Source organism: Stegodyphus dumicola, chromosome 9 (assembly GCF_044657685.1).
Source record: "Stegodyphus dumicola isolate Sdum_Otavi_A_Nest chromosome 9, ASM4465768v1".
NCBI lineage: Eukaryota > Metazoa > Arthropoda > Arachnida > Araneae > Eresidae > Stegodyphus > Stegodyphus dumicola.
Window position 1 is genome coordinate 144,119,553 of NC_140776.1, and position 10,474 is coordinate 144,130,026.

Here is a 10,474-nt window from a genome sequence, read left to right on the forward strand (position 1 = left end):
TTAATTCCCCCGATTCAGAGCCAACATTCTTGACTGTCAGAGCCAAGGGTTGGCCTGATATTACATTAGCTTCATCTCCTTTTGCAATTTCTATTACAAATTGGAGGGTGTTGACAGGTTTGTCTATTAGTGATCATCAAATTATTTTGTTTGAAATTGGAATCTCGGAAGACATAATTTTGAAACGTAGATTTAAAACTTCATATGGTGGACATGAAAAATTTATTGAGAAACTTCGTCCACGAATTTCTCAATTTATAAATTTATTTGAATCTAATACTTCTCGAGAGGATTTAGAAAATAACTACGACTTTTTTATTGGTTCATTGATGGATGCAGCAACAGCGTCCTATAAGTCGAAAAGAGTACGGATTAAAACCTCTACATCATGGTGGTCTGACTCGCTCACAATAAAAAGGAACAAAGTTCGTGCTTTAAGGAGACGTATGCAAAAAGAAAGGGATGACAATATAAGGCATTCATTTAAAATTTCTTATAAGAAGGAACTAGCAATTTTTAAAAGATTGATTATAAAGACAAAAAGTGAATCTTGGAAGGCATTTTGTGCTGCTATTGAAAATCCTTATGGCATCACTCAAAAGATTGCAGTGGACAGAGTATTTCGACCTCTTCAGCTGCCAGTAGAGGTAGCTCCGGACTGTACTTCTCTGGGAGAGAAATATAAAAAAATTTTAGATGAGTTATTTCCATTGGATTTGGAGATTGACGATATGGATTTACATAAAGTAATGCGAGAAAAATTTAAAAATCAAACTTGGAATTCTACTTTAAGTGACTCTGCCCTCCTGGAGCTTGAGGAATTAGAAAATACAATTCGTTCTCTACCATCTAAGAAGGCCCGCGGACCAGACGGTCTTGATAATATTATCATAAAGATACTTTTCAAAGAATTCCCCCAATTGTTGTTATCTTTATATCGAGCATGTTGGAAATTGGCTTTATTTCCACGGCAGATGAAAATTGCCGAAATAGTTTTATTTGGCAAAAAAGGTAAAGATCCTGCTATTTTGTCTTCTTATAGACCAGTGAGTCTTCTTTCTTCTTTAAATAAACTCTTTGAAAAATTAATATTGAACAGACTAAATTATTTTCTAACTGAAAATAAAGTGATCAGCGACTTTCAATTTGGATTTAAAAAGGGGGTTTCAACTGAAATGGCTGTTTTTAATCTGCTAAACACAGTAAAACGCAACAGGGATGGTAACAGGCACACGTTAATCATCTCCATTGATATACGTGGTGCATTTGACACGGTCTGGTGGCCTGACATAATTGATGCATTGGATAGCGCAAACTGCCCTGTAGAAATTTTGAATTTAATTCGAAATTATTTGGAACAACGCAAAATTCAATTAACCCTGGATAATGAAATTTTAATAAAAGATTTGCAAAGAGGCTGTCCACAGGGTTCCTGTTTAGGACCAACCCTGTGGAACTTAGTCGCTAATTCGGCCTTTGGTATGTTTGAAAATACTGAACAAGTAACTTTGCAAGCTTATGCCGACGATTTTCTGTTAATTATCTCAGGCGTAAAGGACATTGAAGTAAGAGCTCAACAAGCGATTAATAAGTTTGTAGAGTGGGCAGACATGCATAAATTAAGAATTTCCGAAGAAAAAACTACTATGTTGTTTATCGGTAGGAAAAGAAAAATGCGTCGAAATCCGTCTATAAAAATCCATGGAAGGCCAATAAAATGTGCAAACACCTTGAAATATTTAGGCTTTGTTATCAACAATACGCTGTCTTGGTTTCCACATGTGAAACATCTTAAACAGAGATGTGCCGTTCTTACGAATGGCATGACAAAGACTATGGGCCTTAATTGGGGTACTTCCCCAAAAATCTTGAGGCTGTGGTATAAAACAATCACTGAAAGAGTTCTTTTGTACGGAGTCTCCATTTGGGGTTTTGATATGAACAAAACTATGAGTGGCTTACTGAATTCAATACAGAGGCATCAGCTATTACTTATTTCCAAAGGTTATAGAACAACCTCGACAGCCTCACTGCAGATTTTGGCGGGTATACCTCCATTAGATCTGCAGGCTCAAAGAGACTCTTTCTTAGGACGGATCCTACGATTACGATTGAACGGGGATTTATGGAACCAACATCACCTAGTAAATGATTATGAACTACGGGTTCCATCTAATCTTGGCCATCCTGCCTCTTTAAAACTCAAATCTGCAGTCAATTTATACTATACGGCTCCAGTAGCCAATGACATTGCTCTATTTACAGATGGTTCTAAAACTGAACGTGGAACAGGTTGTGCATTTTGTGTATTTAACAATACTCAAAAGGTATATACATGGACTCGAAGGCTTGATAACAGAAATACTGTTTTTCAGGCAGAACTTTTAGCGATAAACGCTGCTCTCACTTATGTTAAAAGAAATCTATTGGGCAAGACTAAGATCTTCAGTGATTCATTATCTAGTCTGCAGGCTATCTCAGACATTACGAATAGAAATCCGATTGTACAAGTTATTCAAGAGAAATTGCTAAGATTTAATTCATCTGAAAGACCACTTCTTACCTGGGTGCCAGCTCATGTTGGCATACTGGGCAACGAAGAAGCAGATACTTTAGCTAAATGGGCTGCTAATGATATCAACGGAATTGAAAATCCAACGAAATTGCCTTTTTCACACTTGAAGAGCGAGACTTTAAATACACTGCTTGTGAAATGGCAGGAAAGATGGACTAATGACTCCACAGGAAGACGAGTCTTCTCTTTCTTTCCAAAAGTTTCACTCAGTCAAAGAAGCACATCGAATTTTTATACTCAATTTTTCACTGGTCATGGACCTTTTAATACATATCTCTTTCGATTTGGACTACGTACGACTGAGCTTTGTTCTTGCGGGGAGTTGGGAGACCCTGAACACTTTATCTTTCACTGTCCATTTACTAAAAACCTTCACTTGAATAAACCTTTAGATCAACACAGGCCAAAATGGGCTGAAATGATATTAAAAAACTCTAGTGAGAGTAAGAAATTTAAGGAAATTATGCTTTTCTGTCAGGCATTAAATTTTTCTGTAAATAATTCTCTCAGATCATCTCTATTGGGAGTGAGTAATTGACTTTCAGCGACTGTTAGATTTTTACTGTATAATGGTAATTGTTTAACTTTGTGTGTTTGATGCTTATTATTGTTCAGTTTTGTTGTTTCCACTACTTATGTTACTGATTTAAAATTAGAAGTGGTTTTACGTAGAACAGACGTATCTGACATTGAATGCATCTATGCTCTTATAAATTGTAACAGTTAATTGTAGCTTATTAGTTTTGTAATTGTTAATTAATTTTAACAGAAATTTTTTGTGACAATTTTATTATTTTGCATATTTTAATGCGTTCTTTTGTAAATGAATTGATTCACTTTGGTGAATTTGATAGGCATTAATTGTGCATTCTATTATAAAAATTTGCATTCATGATAGTTATTTTATATTAATTTTCTTTACTTTAATCTTGAATGCATTTTGTTTTTGATTTTGAAATTCTGTAAAATTTTGTGTCGGCATTTTTCTAGTATTGCATTTGTCTTAGCGATGCCAGCAAACCTAATCTAGAATAATTATTTTATATACCTTTTTGCACTTTTCTGAATTGAATAGTTGACCTGTTTTTGTGAATTTTATTGGTTTTACTTGAGTTCTCTATTGTAAAATGTGCATTTAAGGCAGTATTTTATAATAATTTTCTTTGACTTATTTTTGAATGTATGTGGTTTTTGGAATCGGAATTTTTCATATATTTATGTTGGCATTATTCTTGTACTGTATTTCTATCGCGTCGCCAGCAAACCTGATGTAGAGTTTTTATATTACTTGGAGTGGTTTTGTTTTTAAACCAAATTTATGTTTTGCATTGTAATAATATCTCAGGTTCAGTGTATTTTATGATAATATTGTTCAGGTATCATAGTTATTGGTTCTTAATTCTGAATTCATATGAAAAAATTTTATTTGGCAGTTTATTATTGTCTTAGTTTATCTTTATGCATTTTTTTTTCCTAAATTGAATGGTTCTTCTTGAATTTGTGAATCTAATTGATATTAATTGTGTATAATGCAGTAATGGATGTATTATATTTTGTTTGTACTATAGTTTTTATTTAAATTAGTTGGACTCAGTTTTAAAAGTATTTCGTATTTTCAGTACAAATTATGAAAGTATACTCGGTTTATTGTTTGAATGCTATAGGTACTACTTGTAACATGCTTTCTTTAGGGTCTTTTATGACTATGTTACTTATGTTCTTGTGTTCTTGAAGGCCTTGTATGCCACTGTAAACTTATTCTGCTTAGTCATAATAAACAGCTTCTGGAGGCAGGGGCTTTAATCCGTGTAAGGCAGACATCATGTCAGCTAGGTAATGGAGCCCCTGTTCTCTGGTTAACAACAGTCATGCAAAAAAGTCTTCCAAATGGATTCAGGAATTGTCAAAATGGATATTTCCTGTGAAATATGATACTCGAAATTTTTCACGGTTAAAGTACCTGCTAACCAGATAAAAACAGATGTAAAACCAGATGGCTTTACACCTGAATCTTAGTTTACACATCATCTAAGTTTTTGAAGAAATATGAGTTCATGTTCCATATGTGGATGCGCTAATAGGACTTCAAAGCATATTTAAAAATTTCACCGGTCATATGTTTACTACTCATTATATGAAGAAAAAGATTTTTAATCATTCAAATTATATCTAAAAATTTCTATTACTGCGCATAATATTATACATTTTTCTGTTTTTTTAAACTATTTATTAATTTTTATGAAATCTATCTTGCCATGCAGTAAATATATATATTTTGACTCAGAGAAAGCCCATCTTGACAGAAGGCTTCAACTAAGACATTGTATAATAAATACATGGACAGGTGTGCTTATATGGGTTTTAAGTTTTAAGATTTTATATAAACATACTATCTATAATTAGGGTAGCAAATTATAAAACTGCCTTAAAATAAATTCTGAAGAGAATGTTTCGTGGCGTCTGTACGTACGTACGTATGTATCTCGCATAACAAAAATGAGTTGCCTCAAAACGTTGAAATTGTGTATATAGGACTGCTATAACATGCAGTTGTGCACCTCCTATTTTGGTTGTAATCGGCAGCACCAAAAGTATATAAATATATATATACCCACTCTTTTACTCGGCTCAGTGAGCTCAATTTTTTTTATTTTTATATGTTGGTAAATTGTGCAATTTTTTGCTTTAAAAATGATTTAATTACGTTACTCTTGTCTTCCAGTTAAGGTTTTTATGCCTTTAGTTATGCAAAAGTTGTAGAATTATCAACAATTTAAAAATTATTTAAGTGCGACTAAGCCTAATTTTTTTACCGTAGCTGCCATATTTGTTTATATTTGAAACTTTGCCATATTTGTTTATATTTGAAACTTAAGTTAATTAAAATCTTTCTGCACCTTCAGTACCTTTTTACCGAGTGGGACTAAAATTATTTAATTTAGAATTTTTATTAATTTAGAAGTCAAACAACAAAAATCAGCGTTATATTTTCAAATTTTCACAGGACTAGTTTCGATGGTTTTAACGAATCATCATCCTCAGGTGCAAAAGCTAGCAGCTGCAAAAGCTTTGTCTTCTAAATTAATACCTGTTCAGCGTGTTATTGTATCTTTATTATAGGAAACTTTTAGTTTTGTGCACCGAAAAATAAGCCTTCTTCTCTGCTGGCCAAACTGCTTGTTTTTACATAGAAACTGTTATTTTAATTTTAATTTTTTAAAATTGTTTTACTGTGTTTGGTGTTTTATGCTTTTCTATATATTTCAATTTTTAATGAAGATATTTTGAGTTTTTATGTATTTTTGTCTTGCCGCAAAGTGAGAATTGAATAAATTGAATGCGAAATATATCTCTAATGAAATTCGAGGAAGTAAGTTTAAATGAAATGCAGGAAAAATGCGTATTATTTAATATTCCGTACAAGAAAGTCATGTGACACATCAGATTTTTATTTAAGAGAGCTGAGTTTTTTCAAAAATTTTTTTTTCATTTAGTGGTATTCTTTTTAATTTATAAAAACGGATAATTGTAGCCCGTTTTTCAGTACTGACAAATTGCGCAGATCGACTTGAGAATGTCATTTTCTTATGTTCCTTAAATCTAGTAAAAATTGAGCAATAATTCAGTATTCAAATTTCCGGTTTGGATCTTGAAAATGGGTTATTTTACAGTGTTTGTTTACTGTTAATACGGCAAAGCTTGCGAGGATCATCTTCCTAATGAGGTACACAGCTTTGAGGAGAACATTTCAAAGTCAAACTAATTTGTTTTCCTATTACTTATGGGTAATATCCTGAAAATAGCAACAGAGCCAGCTTCTTTTAGCTGGAATTTGCTTACTAGTCTCACCTATTAGATCATTGTTGTACTTAATTTTCAATACATTTGTCTCAAACTTTAATAAGAGAACTATTATAATTTTTATAGACATTCGTAGAGAATTTTAATATTCATGAAATGTGCGAAAGTCGTCTAACAATCGCGGAAATTCGTTCCTGTCTGATTCAATATGTGAAATGGAAACATATGCAGAGATACATTCATCAGTACAGTTTGGAAATGAGTCTGTATGTTCTCGAACGGACACATTAAACGTTACTGCTGGTGTTAGCTATGTGTAGCATCATTTCAGAAAATAGCTTTTGGTAAACCTTGAAAGCATCCTTTGGAAATACTGTACAGCATTGACTATTGCCTGAGTACGGATACAGAGCACGGACATATCTGAACTCTACCAAGCAACGTTATCGAATAATGCATATGTTGTAAACTTATCCAAATGGCTTGTAATCCTTTTGTTTTTGTAATGTTTTGGCGCAAATATTAGCCATGAACGTAACGCAGAATTGACTCACAGATGGCATGGTTCAACATTTTGTGTAGAAGTTGTTTCCCTGGCCAGATCAACAAAAGTCCTTAGCAGCAGTTGGGCTAAATACGCATCACAAAACAGGATGCAACAAATTGTTTTGGCTTTTGAGATGGTAGAATGGAACGCAAAGTGGCACTATTATATCAGCATATGCATATTAAATTCAAGAAGACGCATGAAACTCGCAATTAATTGAAGAATCACTTAAAGAAGTGAGTCAAAGAAGCAGTTCACAAGTTAAAATTCAGTACGCATCAAAAAACTATTTATCTTCTGAACATAAGCATTGCTGTATGCGACATATGTAATACATCTAGTTATGAGTGTATATTTAGAAACTATTAGTTTTTTCTGAGCAGTTATTGTAAAAATTCAACTACACCTAGCCGGCATGCATAATCCGGATCTTCCGATGCAGCCTGGACGTGCTACAAATTAAAAACTGATAGCATGCGACTGAGAAGGTGAAAATTAATTTTATTCTTCCCTACTTAAAGAATGCCTGCAGAAGAAACAGTCACGAAATTCAACTGATAACAAATTTTTCTCCACCACATTTTAGTTGGGCTCCACAACAAAGCTAATTACAATTTTTCGAGAAACCAATTATGCTGTCAACGGAATTCAAACTTCGGATCTTCCGATACCAGCCAGACATATTATCAATTACAACATGATAGCATGCACTGATAAAGGAGGAAATTCTTTCTAAGTTTAGTGCCATCATTACCTACTTCTGTTGCATATATCAGCTTTGTTTGCAACTCTACCTTCTTCCACCACCTCATTATGCAGTGGAGTCACATAAGTGTATACGACAAGTAAAACTGCTGACCTTACAGTGCTTCAGCCTTCACAGATGTATTACGTTTGCCAATCTATGGCTAAATATGCTAAGTTTACATTCTTGCACCCCTGAATTTGTCGTGACGATTATTTTCGGAAAGTCTGATATTTTCCTTGTAATAGAGAAGAGCAATATGGCTGAGCACTTCACTTTTCTAAGTCAAGCAAATAGTTGTGGTATGATGCCACTAGAATATTTGAAAACTATAAATAGACTTAAGTATTTCTCTGAATTAGATGCAATTACAAATCTTTCTCGGATAATGTACAGTTCTTATCGATTTGGAAAGATCCAAGTATCACTGTAGATTTCTTTTAACTCTGGCAGCTATATAAATAGTGACAATACTGCGGTGTGATATAGTATGCAGATTATACAGCAGAAGAGATCTTTATGATGCTTATCATCTTGTTGGATGTAGTACTGTGACGATTCTTGTACACTGTTTTTCATTGCTTCTTTCAAATTTGACCGGCTACTGCTATACACTTTCGTTTTTATCCTCATGCAATGCAGAAGCATCCAGGTCGGGTTGAAGTATTTTCGATGATCAATACACTTGGCACTACATATAAATTAAACACTTTAATAATTTAAAGTATATTTTATTTAGATGTAGTTTGAGAGATTAACTTAATTGGCGTTTTCAGAAAATCAATGAATTTGTCGCTTATGTTTGGTGTTGTATATTTAATTATGGCAAAGCACACTAGGGCTATCTGCCTAAGGGGAGGAATGCCTTCGTAGAGGACTTTCTAACGGAAACTGGCTCGTATACACGTTACACATGGGGAAAACCACGAAAACACCCATGCAGCCAACCCGTTCGCGGGATTCGAACCTCGGACCGAACTACCAGTGTTCAGCGACTTTACCGCTCGGCTGCTGGTGGGCCTCACTTATGTTTGGACCTGGCCATGAAAGAATTTGTTTGTATTCAGGTTCATAGCTTTCACTGAATATATCTTTTTAACTAAAAAGCTCAGACCAATGTCTCAGAATCCCGCCTCTTTTTTCCATAGGCAAAAGTATAAAAATTATTGTGACACTGTCATTCAAAATTATAAATATTAACTTAGCTGACTAATTTCTTATTTTGTTTCTGTCAGGTGGTGACTTCAAAAGTCCCTCAATTTCCATAGCTGGACTGTATAAATATGTCTTGCAACTTGCATACCAATGTAACAAAACTTCCCATTTTCTCCACCAAGTAAAAACGTATTTGCATCAAAAATAATTTTTAAAGACAGCCATCTTACAGTACACATACTTCGAAAATTAAATTCCATTACAAATTTTGAATTTTATTTTGCAAAACTGGCATGAAAACTAAATTCGTATGATAGAAATTTTATTAATGCATCGTTCCTTTCCCTTTTAATTTTTAAAGCTGGACTTAAAGCTTTTTGAAAAAATGGGGCTTTTCTTATTAATAAACCTAAAAGAAATTTTTTAAAATGCATTTATTTGATATGCTTCTCATGGAGAGTATTATATACTCTGTAAGTATAATTAAATGTCAGATTTTTTTTTTATAATTTTAAGTTCTCAGATCAAGCAATATTTCCCTCGTGAAACGATTAGTGATTGTTTCCACCATTAAGGTAGCTCATAACTTCCGTAGAAGCTTTCTACGAAACGGAAAAAACATGAGGACAAAACAAAATTAAGTTAATTTGATTTATTCAAAACATCCAATCTAAATATTGGTAGATTCTATGAAATAAATAACGTAGTAGAATTTAAAATATTCAAGTAAGAAATATTTAAGAAATTTATTTATGTTAAATAAATTATAATTATATCAAATCATAAACCCATGCAAAGTACCATACAGGAAAATAAATATCAAAAAATTCAGAACACGCTTTCAAAAGGAAAGTAATTCTTGACACAACTGTATCAAATTACAGAAATCTGGTAGATTTGTGTACTGTGCAGAAAATAGGAAAATATTGCGGTTTGTTGCCAATTACTAGTTGGCTATCAGTAAGTGGGCTAAATAGAAGATAATAAATATTACTTCTCTTTATACTCGGTTTAATGTTTAAAGTGTCTGATAAAAAGCTTTGAATTTACTGACAGCATACATGAAAAAGCAAAAGAAAAATATTGTTTCACTTACTAATTTTTGGATAGAACCAGAATAATATTCCGATCAAAATTCGGCATCAGACGATTTCTCAGCCTTCGTCCGTGCATGGAGAGATAGTGACGGATAGGAGTTTTAAAAAAATGTACAATAGTTTGAAGCAGAAAGCTTTGTCATCAACAATCAGTTTTTAAGAAGATAAGAAAGTGATAAGGATGAAATTCTGAAGCTGATAAAACTCTTCAAATAAAACATCGAATTTATACTTTCGATTTGAATTCAGTTCAGGGAACAGAGGAATTATATTTCAGACATTTTATGATTTTTTGGAAACATCCCTTCATTTCACTACGGTTTTTGCTTCATCTCTGAAACTAAATGAACAGTGGGATTGTCCGATAATAGGAAAAAAAAAATTATTTTTCCTGAAGCTTCAAAACATTAGGTTTGTAATGTATAATAAGTAAGAAAAGAAAAGTTTTTCACCCTTGAAGATACTGCTGGAAACTGACCATAAAACAATATCTGAAATTTCTGCTTTCAAATGTGAGCTATTAATTAGATGCAGCAATTTTTGTTGCTTTTAGT

At 33.0% G+C, this 10,474-nt stretch overlaps 1 protein-coding gene across 1 annotated transcript in view; it reads right to left on the reverse strand.

Annotated features, from left to right (window-relative positions):
- LOC118196522 (tyrosine-protein kinase Src64B-like) overlaps positions 1 to 10,076 on the reverse strand; it is an 82,857-nt gene extending 72,781 nt beyond the window's left edge. Inside the window, exon 1 of the mRNA XM_035367982.2 lies at positions 9,920 to 10,076. The gene's annotated coding sequence lies outside the window, so the exon portion shown is untranslated. The remainder of the gene's footprint in view (positions 1 to 9,919) is intronic.
- Between the last annotated feature and the right edge of the window lie 398 nt (positions 10,077 to 10,474).